Source organism: Bos javanicus, chromosome 10, assembly GCF_032452875.1.
Source record: "Bos javanicus breed banteng chromosome 10, ARS-OSU_banteng_1.0, whole genome shotgun sequence".
Lineage (NCBI taxonomy): Eukaryota > Metazoa > Chordata > Mammalia > Artiodactyla > Bovidae > Bos > Bos javanicus.
The window spans coordinates 85,303,298-85,321,855 of NC_083877.1; the positions used below are offsets into that span (position 1 = coordinate 85,303,298).

General features: G+C 48.8%; 1 protein-coding gene across 1 annotated transcript in view; it reads right to left on the minus strand.

The window, feature by feature from the left end:
- The window catches only part of SYNDIG1L (synapse differentiation inducing 1 like), a 57,620-nt gene extending 42,336 nt beyond the window's left edge, over positions 1–15,284 (minus strand). Inside the window, exon 1 of the mRNA XM_061429450.1 lies at positions 15,183–15,284. The gene's annotated coding sequence lies outside the window, so the exon portion shown is untranslated. The remainder of the gene's footprint in view (positions 1–15,182) is intronic.
- Between the last annotated feature and the right edge of the window lie 3,274 nt (positions 15,285–18,558).

The following is an 18,558-nucleotide window of genomic DNA, read 5'->3' on the forward strand; positions in this document are numbered from 1 at the left end:
GCTCTGAGAGCAGCAGAGTGCCCAGCTACCAGGGTGACACAAGCAGCATTGTCCTCAGAGGGAAGGGGCGTGGGGGGAGGGGCCAGAAGCCAGCAGGAAATGGGGCTGCCTAAGAGAAGGCATGGAGTGTCACAGGGCATGTCATGCGACTAAGACTCTAAACAGGGGCCTCTGAGCCCAAGAGTCTAGCAAGAACTTGTTCTTATTCTCTGCTAGTCTTGGGCCAATCAGATCATCCCCCAAACTCTACCTGGTAGCCCACGTCCTCAGGCCAAGGGACCAGACTCTGGTCCAGGAGCTTTGCAGTACACCTGCAGCCCCTTCCAGGCAGCCTGTGTAAGGACCCAGGCCTCGGACCCCTCCTCACCTCCAGCCATCAAAGCCACACGGCTCATTAGCATGCAGTCTGAGTCCTGGCACCAGCCTGCGCCCATGTACCAGGGCTTCCTTAGAAACATGAAGAGTGATTGGAAGCTGCTGCTGACCCCTTCCGAGAAGCTCCAGTTCTCCTGGCCCCGATAACTGCACTGCCTGGGCAGATTCCTTTAAAAATTGCAGCCAGTTCAAGCCACCAGACCCAAGGAGATAGCCCTTCTGCCAGCTAGGCTCTTCTTCACACTCATCCCATGTCCCTCTGAGCTTCCCTTTCTCACCTCCCATGGCCCTGTCCCCTACCAAAATTTTCCCTGGGCCTCTGGGCTCTCCCCAACCCCTGCTCCATGGACTGCTGGGCGTGGGCACGGTTTCCCTTTGGGCATCTCAGGTGGAAGCTGCCCTTCTCTCTCAGCACTGGGCCTCAGGAGGCAGGATGGTGACTCTGGCTCAGTGAACCATGATGCCCCGCCCTCTACAGGGAAAACCAGTCCCAGCAGGTTCGGGCTGCTTGCTTTGCACTCCACTCTTCCTTGGCACTGTCATGAAGTGAAGTGAAGTGAAAGTCGCTCAGTCATGTCCAACACTTTGCGATCCCATGAACTCAACAGTTCATGGAATTCTCCAGGCCAGAATACTGGAGTGGGTAGCCTTTCCCTTCTCCAGGGGGTCTTCCCAACCCAGGGATCAATCCCAGGTCTCCCACATTGCAGGCGGATTCTTTACCAGCTGAGCCAGCATAGAAGTCCAAGAATACAGGAGTGGGTAGTCTATCTCTTCTCCAGTGGGTCTTCCCAACCCAGGAATCAAACTGGGGTCTCCTGCTTTGCAGGTGGATTCTTTACCAACTGAGCTCTCAGGGAAGCCCTGGCACTGTCCTGGAGCCACTTCATAAAAGGGAGCCCTCTCTCTCTCTCTTCTGGGAACAACTTTATCCTCTGCAAACTTCAACGTCACCATCACACCGGATGACGTCACATCCACACGGGCTACTCTCTCATCAGCTTGATGTCTCAGATGCACTCCCTACTCCACAGCCACCCCCTGGACCTAGTCATCTTGGGACGACCCCAGCTCTGGGGTGTTAAACACAGACGCCCTGCGGGCAGTCCCCCTCACTCTTTTGTGCTCTCCACAGCCTTTCTCACAGCTGACCTGTGATGTCATTGGTCTTCCAGTCCCTGGGCTTTTCATTTTCTCCCTATATTAGCGCCCCCTGTTTTCCCTTCTATTCTGAGTCAGCCTGGGGTCTGTATTTCTTTCTTTTTTTTTCCTAATCACTCTTACCTCTGTTGTCCCCTTGTCATAAGACCCTTTGGGCAAAGCCCCAGCCCAAAGTTAACTCAATGATTTGCCTTCTCTGCACAGGTGGTGCTAGTAGAACCCACCTGCCAATGCAGAAGACATAAGAGACACGGATTCAATCACTGGGTCAGGATGATCCCCTGGAGGAAGGCATGGCAACCCACTGCAGTATTCTTGCCTGGGAAATCCCATGGACAGAGGAGCCTGGTGGATACAGTCCATGGGGTCATGAAGAGTTGGACACGACTGAAGTGAGTGAGCACAAACACACATGTGCACCGCTACCTAGGATACTGGCGCTGTGGGAGAAAAATCACACAGCTGCACGGAGTGAGGGCGCTGCAGGGCCACAGCCCAATCACAACCAGGACTTCAGAGTGGCCCAGAATTTCCTTTCTTTTCCTTAGTTAATTCTCTAGAGCTCATCATCAGCTCTTTCAGACCTTCTCCACTCTCTTTAAGACACCACCTTTCCCAACATCTCCCTTCAGATTCCCAGCAGATAACCTTGCAAGAAAATAAGGGTTGTTTGGCCAAAGTTCCATCAGCATCCTGCCATCAAACAGATTCTTTCCTTCTTTGCCCTCTGGTCACAGTGGGTAAGGCAGGCATCCAGAGACTTCTGCTAAGAATTTAGGCTAATCTGATTCAGTGCTTTGCTGACTGCCCCTTTCCAACTCCTTTTGAAATCTCCTTTGGTTGGTTTTCCAACCACATGTCTCCTGTGTTTCCTGTGTTTCTCCCTCTCTACCAGCTTATTCTCATTAGCATTTGAACATGCATGAGATTCACTCTTTAAGAACAAAGTAAATCTTCTCCCTTAAACCCACTTTCTTATCTCAACACCCCTGTGTGTGTATATAAATATATATATATTTATATATACATATGTGTGTATATATAATATACACATATAATATATATAATGTGTGTGTGTTGAGCTATTTCAAATCCTAAAAGATGATGGTGTGAAAGTGCTGCACTCAATATGCCAGCAAATTTGGAAAACCCAATAGTGGACACAGGACTGGAAAAGGTCAGTTTTCATTACAATCCCAAAGAAAGATTATGCCAAAGAATGTTCAAACTACTGCACAATTGCACTCATCTCACATGCTAGCAAAGTAATGCTCAAAATTCTCCAAGCCAGGTTTCAACAGTACAGGAGCCGAGAACTTCCAGGTGTTCAAGCTGGATTTAGAAAGATGGAGGAACCAGAGATCAAATTGCTGACATCTGTTGGATCATGAAAAAGCAAGAGAGTTCCAGAAAAACATCTGCTGCTTTATTGACTACGCCAAAGGCTTTGACTGTGTCGATCACAACAAACTGTGGAAAATTCTTCAAGAGATGGGAATACCACACCACCTTATCTGCCTCCTGAGAAATCTGTATGCAGGTCAAGAAGCAACAGTCAGAACTGGACATGGAACAGTGGACTGATTCCAAAACAGGAGAGGAGTACCTCAAGACTGTATATTGCACCCTGCTTATTTAACTTATGTGCAGAGTACATCAAGCAAAATGCCAGGCTGGATGAAGCACAAGCTGGAATCAAGATTGCAGGGAGAAATATCAATAACCTCAGATATGCAGATGATCCCACCCTTATGGCAGAAAATAAAGAGGAACTAAAGACCCTCTTGATGAAAGTGAAAGAGGAGAGTGAAAAGTTGGCTTAAAACTCAACATTCAAAAAATCATCAGGGTATCCAGTCCCATCACTTCATGGCAAATAGATGGGGAATCAATGGAAACAGTGACAGACTGTATTTTATTGGGCTCCAAAATTGCTGCAGATGGTGACTGCAACCATTAAATTAAAAGATGCCTGCTTCTTGGAAGAAAAGCTATGACCAACCTAGACAGCATAGTAAAAAGCAGAGACATTACTTTGCCGACAAAGGTCTGTCTGGTCAAAGCTATGGCTTTTCCAGTATGGGTGTGAGAGTTGGACCACAAAGAAAGCTGAGTGCTGAAGAATTGATGCTTTTGAACTGTGGTGTTGGAGAAGACTCTTGAGAGTCCCTTGGACTGTAAGGAAATCAAACCAGTCAATCCTAAAGAAAACCAGTCCTGAATATTCATTGGAGGAACTGATGCAGAACTGAAGCTCCAATGGCCACCTGATGTGAAGAACTGATTCACTGGAAAAGACCCTGATGCTGGGAAAGATTGAAGGCAGGAGGAGAAGGGGATGACAGAGGGTGAGATGGTTGGATGGCATCACCAACTCAATGGACATGAGTTTGAGCAAGCTCCAGGAGTCGGTAATGGACAGAGAAGCCTGGTGTGCTGCAGTCCATGGGGTCGCAAATAGTCAGACACGACTGAGCAACTGAACTGAAGTGATATATATTCGTGCATGCTAAGTTGCTACAGTCATGTCTGACTGTGACCTTGTAGACTGTAGCCTACCAGGCTTCTCTGTCCATGGGATTCTCTAGGCAAGAATACTGGAGTGGGTTGCCGTGTCCTCTCTTACATCTCTTGCCTTGGCAGGTGGGTTCTTTACCATTAGCACCACCTGGGAAGCATGTGTGTATATATATATAAGAATACACACACACACACACACACACACACACGTACGGGCTCTAGAGCTCTGGAGCACAGGCTCAATAGTTGTGGCACACGGGCTTAGTGGCTCCACAGCATGTGAGCTCTTCCCAGGCCAGGGATCGAACCAGTGTCCCCTAAATCGGCAGGTGGATTCTTATCCACTTGGGCCATGAGGGAAGCCCCGTCTCCAGATTCTGCTCTTCACTGAGATTGCTCTCAATTCTCAGAATTCCTTATTTCAAAATCCAGAGGCTATTTTTTAGTCCCTATCTGAGGTGGCTTTTCTGTAGCATTCCATCCTGGTGAGTTCCTCCTCACAAGCACGTCTTTCCTTAGCTCCCGTGATAACACAAGCTCCCTGATTTTCTTTGCCTTTCAGCCCTTCCGTGCTGGCAGTGACAACTCCTTTTCTCCCATCTGTCTATCTCTTAGGGTTGCTGCACCTCAGGGTTCCGACCTCAGGGTTCCCTTCTGTGAGCATCATCTGGCCTCTGAATATCTGATCTCCTGGTGCCCACTGCACCCCTGCAGAATGTCCCCTGGCTCCTGCCCTCCTCCCAGTGTCATCAGTTCACATCAGCACCTCAGGGCTACTCTTTGCCCAGTCGTGAATTTCTCAACTAAAGGAGGAGGGAAGAGGCCTGAAGGAAATATGGATAAAGGCATACATGAATGCAGGAAGTAACTGAAAATCATCTACCTCAAATGGAGAAGCCTACAGTGTGGTTTGATTATTATCTTCAAGTCTCCAGAGGACTCTTGGCTTGGAAAATATGACCAACTTCCCTGTCTCTTCCAAAAACAGAATAGGGAAAGGTAAAGTTTTAGTAATGACAGATCTGGGTTAAAATAGAGAAAAGCATTAAATGCCAGGAATTAGCAGAGCAATGTAGAGTCTGATGAGCAGACTTTTAAAGTAGGTTAGATTTTTGCACATATGAGATGATTCCTGAGTAGAATGAGCTAAGGGTGAGCAGGTGGGTTGGGTAACTCACCACACCTTCCTTCCATGGCTGCGTGAGGGGAAGTCCAGGTTGGCACCGAGCTCAGAACACAATCTCTTGTCCATTTCCAGCAATGGGATGTGACCATAGCAACCCCTGGGACAAAGAATGGGTCCATTCTGGTCTGCAAGTTTAGGACAGTCTAGCCACTGCTGCTTGGCTCCATCAGTCCTGAAATTGCCCAGAGCCTGGGGTTATAGGCAGGAGGGAGTAGTGTGAAGATGAGCATGGGTTGGTATTGAGAAGAAGCACAATCAGAGAGAATAACCTTGGCTAAGGAGCTGGTTGGTGCAACACCTCCTCCAGGAAGCCCTCTCTGGTACCACCAGACTGGCTGAAAGCTAAAACTCTGTGTTCTCACAATGCCCTGTTCTACCTTGGTCCTCAAATGGATCCTGTGGCACTGAGATGTCTAAGAGTTTGTTTCTCCACTCATCAAGCTGTGAACTCTTTAATGGCAAAAACGATATGTGGTTGACAGCTATCTCTGGGGTCTGGAGCAGAGTGTAGACCATGTGAAGCACTAGTTGTGGCAGTCTTAAGTAACTGACCCGCGGGACCAAGGCCTCGGAGGACTTGGTATCCCATCATCCTCAGAGGTAACCTCAGTACAGCCCAGCAGAAAGCCCTGGCTTTTTGGAATCATGTTCCAATGGGACCATGGAAGAGATGACCCAAGGAAATTCGGGTTCTGGTCCCTGCTCAGCCAATTATTAGCAGAATGAGCTGGTTAGCATGTGACAATTCCCTTCTCCAGGCCTCAGTTTCTTCGTCTATGAAATGGGGGTGATGACCTCACAGCTTCACAGAGTTGCCTTGAAAACCAAATGAGATAATGGGTGTGCAGGCGGTGAAAATATCTAGAGAAAGGTCTTGAAGGCTTATACAGAGGTAAGAATTTATTAATAGTCTCATTAATATTCTTACCCAGAATGCCCGTGGAAAAGCAGTATGTGGCAGCCCCAGCCTCCGCACCCCACCCTTCCCTACTATTTCTGTCCCTGGAAAGCAGGTTCTTGGAATGGTAATCCCCATTCTGCCACTGTGGGGCAAGGGGGCAAATACTGAGCAGAGTTGCCCACCCCCCTGCCTTGGTTCTGCAGACTGCCACTCCCTGGGGGCTCGCACCAAACCCCTTGATTTAGAAAGCATGGCTGACACCCGCACACCAAGCTGGAGGACGGCAGGAGGTACCTTGTCTCTGTCATTTCCTTTGATGCTGAAATGCTGAGATGACCCCCCCAGTCAGGCCCAGATAAGAGAAGAAGCCGTTTTCCCTCCCCTCCTGCACTTCTGGGAAAGTGTGAGCTGCTCCAAGTGGCTGGTCTTTTCTTCCTGCTTTTCTTCCCAGGGCTACTCAGCGGCCTGCCTTGCCCACAGGGTGGAGAGGTATGGCCCTGAGTGGGAATAAGTCCGGGGTTTTCTTCTCCCCCGTGCTACTTACTTCCCTGCCAGGCCAGTGTGATGTTTACCAGCATCAGCTGGCCCATTACTAGGGAGCAGCAAAGAGAAGCAGGTGGCCTGAAGGTAGGAAGAGGAAATCCAACTAGTTGGGGTCTGATGGTGACTTTATTCTCCCGAAAGTTCTGGAGATGACATCCAGGTTCTATCAGTCAGCAGAACGCCCCCTGCCCAGGAAGTAAGGCCTGTAGGCTCCGGGCAGAACACCCCACCTCCCCAGCCCTGGGTTTCATCACCTGGTTTCCTCTGGCCATGTGCTAACCTGTGAAACATCAGCATGAGGGCAGAGCAGACCTGTAGATTTGGGGTCTTCACTGGCTTTGCAAATAATCAAAGCCCAGGGTCAGCAAGACAATGGACAGCAAAGAGAAAGCCAAGACAAATATATCTGAAGTCCAGGGAAGGTGGGTATCTGGTGTGAGGTGTCAGACAGAAGTTCCGTCAGCCCCGCCCAGGGCCATGTCCACAGTTGAGTCCAGTCTTGTGGGAATGGGCTGCCACCGGAAACCTGGCCGCCTGCTCAGGGGAGGTCTCCTAGCTCGGCCTAGCGGGCCCTCTCCTCCCCACTCGGCCAGCCAGGTCTGCTGCGCTGACTTAAAACGCTGCCCTCAATTCTATCTTTAGCTCTGGCTGCTGGGAGCCTGAGTGACAGGCAGGGTGGGGGCTTGTGCTGGGGTGGGAAAATTTTGCAGCTACCTGGTTAGCTGAGGTGGCATGATTGCAAGGAGCATGAACCGTGTGGTGCTCATTGCTGCATCTGTAGCCCATGTGGTGGTGGGCACAGAGATCCAGCGACACTGGATGAATGGATGAGTGGATGCATCCAAGCACAGATGGAGCAGAGGTCCCCAGGAGAGAGAATGAGAGCAGGGCCAACCAGACCATAGGCCAAGTCCCGGAAGGCACTCCATGCGGTCTTGGGCTTGTGACTTTCCCTCCTGGCCTCCGTTTCTTCATTTGTAAATGGGGGCTAGATAAGCAGTTTTCAGACCATCTCTATGGACCACCACCACCACACCCACCTCCATTGCTCATTCCCCACATCCCATCCCCATAAAGAGGGTGCTGCTGCTGGGCGCTTGAGTTGGAAGGAAGGGAAACGATGGATTGACAGGGCTCTCCTGCTTCCATCGAGGGCTGAGTCATTTTTATCGATTCTGGACATTGAGTTTCTTGGAAAGGATTTTTTTAGACAAAGGGCAGCTCAGTTCCCTAAAGCATTTCCAGACTTGAGGAGCCAGAATAAAATTGCCTCTTATAGTGGGTGGCAAGAAGAGCCCCTCCGCTGTCTCTCATCAGGACTGATATGAAAACCTCTTATCTGAGCAATAAGACACCCTCAAGCTCACATCCAGCCAATTATCTCTTTCAATAAGAAAAAGTGAAGTTCCCCAGAAAGGATGAGAAGGGGAGGGGGATAGGTCCTTGCAGAGCAGTAGGAGGGTGGATAGGAAGGGGCTGAGCAGGGGCTGATCTAAACCCACAGCTGGACCTTGAGGAGAAGCAAGCTGACATGGGGCTGGCGAGAAGACCTGGGGCAGCAAGAGTTTTGAGGAAAGAACCATAAGAGTGGAGTCAGGATCCAGCCTCCCCTGACTGTCCTGAGGTGGAAAGGCTTGCAGACATTTGAGGTTCAAAGGGGGATCTGGTGACCTGGTGTCCTGAGACCTGGGTGCCAGCTTGGTGTGCTGAATCCATGGAGTCCAGGGGAAAAGGTTACTTGCAAGGTAGGAAGGACCTGGGGAAAGAAGACTTCCCCAGGGAACTCTTTGCTCTTCCTCATGGCCTGCCTTAGGAAAATGATCAGGTTTGTCCAGGATCTCAGGCAAGTTATTTTAATTACATGTGCCTCCATGCCTTCCCCAGTTATAGGGAGATGACCTCTGACCCTGCCTACATCTCAGAGATATTCTGACTAAAACAGATTGTGGACATGAAAGGTTTTCCTTCTAAATACTAGAACTGCTTTATAGGTTTTACTCAATGGCCAGGGGGCTGGGGGTCTAGCTGGCAGGACTCTGCTTCTCCCAGGTTCTTCTTCCTTCTGCTCTTACAAACTTGCTCCAGTGAAGCCCAGGGCCTTGAACCTCCTTTCACCTTTTTTCTCAAAGGCATTCTCCTGCCACCCCCTTTCTTTCCTCTGCCTTTAACCTGGCCTAGCCTCTGGTGCTATGCTCTCAATAAGGCTAAGTTCCTGTTCGGACCCTGCTCCAGCCTCCTGGCTCCAGCTCATCCCACACACTCGGGCTGGCATCATTATCCCCTCCCCCTTGCTTGGAAACCTGCTGTGTGTTCAGATGAGCAACCCTCATTGAGCCCGAGTTACTCATCAAGCGAGTCACCTGGGCCACTCACTTCTTCCTGACCCGACCCCCAACCCCAGGCACCACCTGACATAGCTCCCTGCAGACAGTCAGCTTCCTACTTCCTTCTGTCTCCAGACCACCCTTTCACCCACCCCCTGAAAGGCCCTCCCCTCTCCTCATGCTAAATCAAGAAGAAAACACCCCTTGAATAATTGGTTCAACTTCTCCTCCCCTCTAGGAAACCTTTCCCAAATAACCTCACTGAAATCTTGCCTTCCCATCACTTTATTTTTTTAATCTTTTTATTTGTTAAAGTTTTTATCTTTTTGGCCACACAGTGTGGCATGTGGGTTCTTGTTTCCTCACAGAGGGATTGAACCGTGCCCCTTCATGGAGTCTTAACCATTGGACCACCGGGGAAATCCTTTCCCTTCACTTGGATACTTTCCAGAATGGAACAGGATTGGCAGCTCTCTTGTGCATGTACATGTCAGGTATGTGGGTCTGTGGGTCCTGGTAAGTTCTGTGACAGACATCCTTCCCAAAGGCACCACACCCAGTTGTTCCCCATGGGGGGACTGGTACAGACAGCTGACCAACTGGCAGACTCATTACATAGGAGGATGACCAGGTCAAATCTGGTGTTGGCGAAGACGGCAGGACAGCATCACAGGCAGAGGCCACAGGGACCTTTATGACACTGAGACTTCCCAGGGCCTTTTCACTAAGACGCGTCCTCCTCCAATGCCACTCTGAAGCACTCATCTCCTGTATTATTGTTTAGTCACTCAGTCACATCCAACTCTTTCATGACCCCATGGACTGTAGCCTGCCAGGCTCCTCTGTCCATGGAATTGTCCAGGCAAGAATGCTGGAGTGGGTTGTCATTTCCTTCTTCAGGGCATCTTCCCAACCCAGGGATCGAACCCACGTCTCCTGCATTGGCAGGTGGATTCTTTACCACTGAGCCACGAGGGAAGCCCCCATCCCCTGTGGCAGGGGTTGTCGACATGGCGCAGACATCGTCCCCTTCCCCAGGATGGTAGGTTGCCTGCACTTTGCTAAGGGGTGAAGACTCAGGGGCTACTTATGTGCACACATCAGTTTCAGCACACAGTCCCAGCCTATTTTGTGGATTTAAATCCAGAGATGCCAAGGACAGGATGTGTTTGTTGCTCAGGCAGGCGATTTAACCCGGAATACCCTTTTGGTGCTTTCCAACCCTGCAGTCTCTTTTCGTATCATTCGGGTTGGAAAATGAAAAGCCCTCTTTGCCAGCAATTAATTTACCAAAATAAACAAGAATTCTGCTTTTCGTGACAAAGACAGTCCCTGAATGCCAATCTTAGGGCTGCCAGATTGCAATTTCAAGTGGGTGCCGCTTGCGAGGTTATAATTTACAGGTGATTTATCATGAAGGTTATGAGAAAAGGAGAAAATGCAGTCAGGAGAGAGGAGAAACGTGTCGCGTAGCTCTTGTCCTCATCCCCAACTTCTTTGGCAACAAGTCTCGTGTCCTTGACTTGAGGTTTCCTCCCCCGACCCCAACCTTTTTTTTTTTTTTCAACCACAGATGATTCTTGTTTTTCCATTCTGTTCTACTTGGCTCATTTTCAACCCTTTGCTGACAAGGGTGCAGCCTGGCTCCCCTGCTTCCAGACGGCATCACTGGCTGCTGATTCCTCCCTTGCCTTGCCCTTACCCAAGGGTCCCTTCATCAGAGTGCTGCTTTGGGAGTAGTTGGTTTGATACACTCTAGAATGGCACCCCACTCCAGTACTCTTGCCGGGCAAATCCCATGGACAGAGGAGCCTGGTAGGCTGCAGTCCATGGGGTCTCGAAGGTCGGAAGTGACTGAGAGACTTTACTTTCACTTTTCACTTTCATGCAGTGGAGAAGGAAATGGCAACCCACTCCAGTATTCTTGCCTGGAGAATCCCAGGGACAGGGGAGCCTGGTGGGCTGCCATCTATGGGGTCGCACAGGGTCGGACATGACTGAAGCGACTTAGCAGCAGCAGCAGAAACAGTATCCAGACTGGAGATTTGGCCTCACTCCTTCCCCTTCCCTGAAGGCTGAATAAATAGGTGCATGGATGAGATGCATTGGAAAAGGAGCCAGCAAGCATAGATTTGAGATACAGAGTTGCTGAGGAGCTGGAAAGAGTTTGCTCAGGTAGGCAGAGTGGAGGGTCTGGGGGTGGAGGCTCAGAGTGGCACCAGCCAGGGACCATTAGAGATTATGCTGGGGGAGTTAAAAGCAATGATTAAGTCTGGGAACATTGTCTCCTTCATCTCAGCCCCTGCTGAGAATCCATCCCAGTAATCACCCCTCCCATGCCCATCACTGCTCTCTGAGGCTCAGCTCACTGGCAAGGACCCACCAGCCTTCCTGACACACCTACTCTACCAACTTCCTGCTTCCTACCACCTACATTTGAGGACTTTGCTCTCTGTGGTTTTCAGTTTGGATGGTAATCTTTGCCAAGATTTCATCCACTCCAGTCCTGGTGATTCCTTAGGTTGGATTGTGGTCGAGTATTTATTATACATGGTTTCCAAGTACTTTGTGTGAAAAGCAGACACAGCCCTAACTTCAAACAGCTCACAGTTTCTCTTCGGAGTCAAGTTAAACACAGAAAACAATGAAAACACACAGAGAACTAGAAAATAACTTCCTTCCAGGCATAGCAGGAAGTTATTAAATCCTCTTCCCACTTTTCTGCTTGCATCTCGCTCTTGCTACCCCTCCATTGTCTTCCCTACAGTTCTTCCTGGAATAGTTTGGGCCAGGGCTCTCCAGAAGCTAATGGCTAATGATCTGAGGTGGAGCTTCAGTTAGTTCAGTCGCTCAGTCATGTCCAACTCTTTTTGACCCCATGGACTGCAGCACGCCAGGCCTCCCTGTCCATCACCAACTCCCGGAGTTTACTCAAACTCATGTCCATTGAGTCGGTGATGCCATCCAACCATCTCATCCTCTGTCTTCCCCTTCTCCTCCTGCCTTCAATCTTTCCCAGCATCAGAGACTTTGCTAATGAGTCAGTTCTTGAAATCAGCTTCAGCATCAGTCTTTCCAATGATTATTCAGGACTGATTGGTTGGATCTCCTTGCAATTCAAGGGACTCTCAAGAGTCTTCTTCACACACAGTTCAAAAGCATCAATTCTTTGGCACTCAGCTTTCTTTATAGTCCAACTCTCACATCCACACATGAATACTGGAAAAACCATAGCCTTGACTAGACAGACCTTTGTTGGCAAAGTAATGTCTCTGCTTTTTAATATACTGTCTAGGTTGGTCATAACTTTTCTTCCAAGGAGCAAGCGTCTTTTGATTTCATGGCTGCAGTCACCATCTGCAGTGATTTTGGAGCCCCGAAAAATAAAGTCTGACACTGTTTCCACTGTTTCCCCATCTATTTGCCATGAGGTGGAGCTTATGTAATAACAACAGAAATAAAGTACACAGCTATTGTAATGAGCTTGAATCATCCCCAAACCATTCCCTGGTCTGTGGAAAAATTGTCTTCCACAAAATTGGTCCCTGGTGACAAAAATGTTGGGGACCGCTGGTTTGGACATAACACTCCATGAAGCCTCTTTATTTAGCTTCTCTCCAGAATGTCATAGAAGTGGGCCCTTTCTTTCTAGAGGGGTGGGTAGGCAGAGCAATCTTGATAATAAAATCCAGTGAACAATTTCCAGACCCGACTAAGAGTGAGTAGTTTGCTGTGGGTTCAGTTCAACACTTTATGTACAACCACTGTTGTGCTAGGTCTTCAAGGGAGGGGTGAGTGGTACAAAAATTAAAAAGAAAAATTTTGCCTCGAAAGAGCAGGTTCTTCATGCATTTCTAGTATTATCTGATTTATAAAACTTCAATCATATGAAATTCTTTGGAATATAGTACTCTGAGGTATTAATGCTTTTCAGACTCTTTCACTGAACTACCATTTCAGTCATAGCACTGACGTCTTTAAAATCTCGTGACTTTTTATAATTACATGGAATTTACATTCTGCTCTGTATCAGTATTGGTTTTAATATAAAATGATCTTCCTCCCCCTCGTTCCTCAAGGTCTAGTTATAACTGAAGCCATAGGAAAATGGGACACTTCTGTCTTTTGTACCCCAGCACATTATCTTACACCCAAGGGACACAGGTACCCTCCGAGGATCAGGGTAACAGCTCAACCCCTATCTATTGATTCTCCCTCCTTCCCAGCCTACCTCCTAGGTCTGACCCTGCCGGGAGCTCCAGACCCTCCATTTTTTCTACCTTGGTTCTCCACTGCGACAAGCCCAGAGTCTCCTAGCTCTGGGACATCTTGCCCCTGGCTTACCTTCTTCCTGTGCCTCTCTCCAAGGAGGCTCCCTGTTCAGTACCGGTTCTTCTTTTTACATTTTGTATTGTTTTTGGTTTTGGACACACAGTCATTCAGGGTCAAGGCAAATAGTGGCAAAAAAGTCATCAATCATTTAATTAACTAATTCTTTCAAAAAATAAGTATTGGCTACCTGCTGCTCAGATGAAGTGCTGAATATGGTGATGAGAAAAATAGAAGTATTTTCTACCCTGGTCGTGGTTACAAGTTATTGAGAAAGATGACATTAATCAACTAATCCTGCTGCTGCTGCTGTTGCTAAGTCACTTCAGTTGTGTCCGATTCTGTGCGACCCCATAGATGGCAGCCCACTAGGCTCCTCTGTCCCTGGGATTCTCCAGGCAAGAATACTGGAGTGGGTTGCCATTTCTTTCTCCAAAGCATGAAAGTGAAAAGTGAAAGTAAAGTCGCTCAGTGGTGCCTGACTCTTAGTGGCCCCATGGACTGAAGCCCACCAGGCTCCTCCGTCCATGGGATTTTCCAGGCAAGAGTACTGGAGTGGGGTGCCATTGCCTTCTCCCAACTAATCCTATCAGTATGTAATTGTGAGCTGTGCCAGGAAGGATGGACATGAGGGGCTATAAGAACAATAGAGCAAAGTAGGGACTTGATCTGATCCAGGTGAGGTGGTGCTGGAAGGCATCCTTGAGAAAGAGACATTCCAGCATAAATGGGGAGGATGAGTAAGAGTTAGCTAAATGACAGCTAACTAAATGAGGGGGGGGCATTCCAGTCAGAGGGATCAGCATGTGTAAGAGTCCCGTGGCTAGGGGAGGGGAGCACAGCCAACTTGAGGAACTGAAAGGGGACCAGTGTGGCCAGAGCATAGTCAGAGAAAAGAGAAGTGAGTCAGATGGGAGCCAGAATTGTAAAATCCAAATCGCTAATTTTAGCTAGAGATACATACATAAACACTGGATACACAGTCAGGACATAACCAAATATGCTTATTTAGTTCCAGAATAAACAAAGGAGGGGGAACCTTAAGTAAAAACAAATTCACCAAGACCAGAAGTTCAGGAAAGGTAAATTCACTAAAATAAATATAAAAAAAAAAAACACAAAACACCCTCAGAAGACAAAGGGCAGGGACATGTTTGTTGAATGAAGGAAGGATAAACGATGGATGAATAAAGACCTGCTACTGCATTAGCCATCTCCATTTGCAGACATGCTCCCAGCAGAAGCCTGACCTGGCTCTGCCTCTTTCAGGCCAAAATGCTCAGCCTTTCAGCCTTCAGTGCTCTTCCCTCTGGATGCTATGGCTTGCTGCACGGTGACAGTCACGGCATGATCCCACTGTATGGCCTTGATGGGTTGCCACTTACCTTTACCACTAGACTCGCAGCTCCTTGGAGGCAGGGACCTGGCCCTTCTCACTTTTTCACCCCCAGGGCCCAGCAGAATGCCTGGCATACAACAGGTGCTCCTTGCTTGAAGGAGTGCAGTGTCCTCTCATATAAATTCCACAAGGGGATCAGGGTAATGAAAGTGAGCAGTTGCCTAAGCCATGCATACCCTCAGGACTAAGGGCAAATATTTCCGGAGTACCATCTGCCTTAGACATCTGGTTTGGTGGCAAAATTTTAAATTTGTTCTTAGAACGATCAAATCCAAGACCTTGTTTTCTGTGAGTGTGTCCAGCTCATCAAGTCAATAGAAACTAAGCAGAAAAATCCACAGGATGAATTGCCAGTCATCTCCGCTAGCCCACAATATTCCTAGACTCTTTTCTCCTACATCCATCTGCCACTGCCCTCCCTTCCCCAGTGCTTTCTTTACCCACCTTGAAAGGAGATGCTTTTTAGCAGCCACAGGCTGGGAGATGCTCCGGATAGCTCTGTGGGCCTCGTTCCCATCCAGCCAAGACCTGGCAAGCTCTGGAGGGAAGCAGAGGGGCTGCAGAGATTCAGCGAACCAGAGAGGGGAGAGTTGGATAAGCCAGATCCGCTTTCTCTAGAACTCTCAGAGGCAACCTGATACAACACGCAGCTACAGAGCAGGCATCGTGACCCAGAAGTAGGGTGAGCAGCCAAGAACAGCTGGGAGGTTGGGGGAACAGAACTGAAGACAGATAACCGCCAGGAGGGGAGGCGGGGAGTCGTTTCCTCCTGAGCCCAAGGCCAGGGAACCTACTGGCTAGAGACAAACCAGTGTTGTCAATGAGCCCTGGACACAGATGACAGCTGGCTTCCACAAAATGGGAGCCCGAGTCCTGCTCTAGAGCTACCCACCCAGGATAGGGCACTATCTTGCCCTTCTTCCAGAGAATGAAACCAAATCAACTGTTTCTCTTCCCAGCCTTCTGGAGACCAAGGCGACTGGAGGGTTAAACGGTCAGATTCAAAACCTAAAGAATCAGGACGTTTGTTTTCCACGTTAAAACAATTTGCTAAATGGGAATTCCCTGGTGGTCCAGTGGTTAGGGCTCAGCGCTTTCACTGTAGTGACCCAAGTCAAATTAATCCGTGACTGGGGAACTAAGATTCTGCAAGCCATGTAGAGGGGCAACATAAATAAATAATCGCTGAGTGCTGAGTTTTCGGCATTTACTTAAAGAGGAAACAGCAGTCTCAATTCTCAAGATGTTTACAGTTTAGCAGAAAAGTAAGCTGACACACAAAAACTACAGGTAAAAAACAAAGTGGCTAAGTGTCATAGAAAGAGGATTAGAACCTGCCTTAATGGAGCCAAACCACAGGAGGCCGTGAGGAGGCCACTGGTCTTGAATGGCGCCTGAAACGAAATCTGGAAGACAAATCCATGGCAAATGCCTGTGATTCTAGGCCACTGAGCAGTTTCCATGGATGCAACCTTCCTTTCTTATCTAGGAGGATAATAATCTTCCAGTCCTTGTCAGAGCCAGAGCCAGGCGCTTTGATGAGCACTCTGACGCACCACCTTGGGTCTTCATGGGAACCACCTCAGGGGGGTCTGCTTATCCTCCTGTTTTACAGCTGAGGAAACTGAGGCCTTGCACTGTGCTGTTCTTAGTCACTCAGTTGTGTCCAACTCTTTGCAACCCCATGGATTATAGCCCACCAGGCTCCTCTATCCGTGGGGATTCTCCAGGCAAGAATACTGGAGTGGGTTGCCATACCCTCCCCCAAGGGATCTTCCCAACCCAGGGATTGAATCCAGGTCTTCCGCATTGCAGGTGGATTCCTTACCATCTCAGCCACTGGGGAATTAAGAAAAATAACTCATTCCAAGGCAATTGGCTGGGGAAAGAGTTAGAACTGGGATAGAAACCCAGGATATATTTTAAATTTTAAACTGTATAGAAATCTACAACCAGGACTTCCCTGGTGGTCCAGTGACTAAGACTCCGTGCTCCCAATGCAGGGGGCCCAGGTTCAATCCCTGGTCAGGGAACCAGATCCCATATGCCAAAACTAAGACCTGGTGCAGCCAAATAAATAAATATTTAAAAAGAAAACCTATAAACTACTGTGTTCCAAAAGTGAAAACCTCCCTACACAGTCCTAGGGAAATGCTCAGTGGTCCTGTGGAGTGGTTCAGCTTGCACTGCTGTCACCTCGGGTGTTGGGCTCCTGGACTCTAAAGCTCCCTAGGAGGAACCAAGACCATGTGGGAGAAGGCGCGATGAGAAGATCAAAACCACATCTCAGAATTCTGGAGAATCAGGTACAAGTTCCTTGGGCCAAATCTACCTGAAAGTGTTAGTCGTCCAGTCATGTCTGACTGTTTGCGACCCCATGGACTGTAGTCTACCAGGCTCCTGTGTCCATGGAATGCTCCAGGCAAGAATACTGGAGTGGGTAGCCATTTCCTTCTCTAGATCTTCCCGACCTAGGGAGTCAAACCCAGGTCTCCTGCATTGCAGGCAGATTCTTTACCCTCTGAGCCACCAGGGAAGCCCTGTCTGAAATGGTCTCTAAATCAAAGATTTTGGCCATAATCGATGTCCTAAGCCCCCCGGGACTCCAGGAATTGGCCTCGCTCTCACAGATGTGACCAGTCTGCATCCGCCGGCCCCTGGTGCTTGAGCTTGCTCTCAGTGTCTCAATGAATCATAAGCTGTTAGTTCTGACAGACATTAGAGGTTATCTAGCCCAATCCCTTCCATTTTTAGATTACACATTGACAGTAATTAATGGCAGAGCCACTGGGATGTTTTGTCTTTGTTTCAATAAAAGGTCAGCTTACCACTAAACACTAAAAGCTGTTTCCCTTGCTTGCAAAACCCAGGAAAGAATCTCATAACTGTTGTGTGCATTTCCTGAAAACCTCTGTGAAACCCCACTTTTTAAGATTTTGCTCCACCTGCAGTATTGCTTTTTGTGGTAGAGGCCTGTGGGTAGGGAAGGGGGTGGAGAGCAAAGTAACGCATTTCTCTAAGGCTGAGAACAGAAGTCCTGCTTCCTCACCTGGAACCCCCACCATTTCTGCCATATTCACGGCCAGCAGCCATCCATTTTGTCTGCCAGGCTTCTTATCGGCTTGACCCACTGGCAGGCAGAGCTAAGCTCATCCTTTCACCTGCTGGCTGCTTATCTGGGACACATGATGTGTGGAGAACAGGCTGCCAGGCAGAGAGGGGCCAGGACTTTTCCTCTCAGGGCCCCAGCAGGTGAGAGGAGCAGTGCTGAAGGGCTGGGTCTGCCCCCAGGGTCTCATGCCTTTGCTCTCCATTTAGGATGGCCAACAGCTGCACTCTTTTGGCACCATGGGGCAAGGAACAGACAGCAGGCGGGGAATGCCCACAGCAAGTGGGAGACGCCACTGCTCCTCTTTGGCCCCAGTCATAAGGAGCCAGCCAGGCCTGCTCATCACTTTGCCCACCTTCTCCAAGGACCCTCAAAACACCTCTGCAGCTCAGCTCCTGGGCCCCATCTCTACCCCCCTCCACTCCTTTGTAGGAACCAAACCTCTCTTTGGGAAGGATGGTAGGTTCCCATAGCAATGGGCCTTTTAGCTGTTTCCATGGCAACCAACACCCAGACCATTTAGTTGCTAGTCAACTGACAGCTGTAAGTGAATAGGATTCAGTTTCGAATCAGAGGGATAGGCCAGAGGAGTCTCTTCGTAGAAGAAAACACAACCACCCCAAAATGATTCAACTCTTCTAAAGACTTTTTAGGTAATATCCATGGAGATCCAGCACAACTTTCTACCGGAGGTCACACAAGACTGCTTCT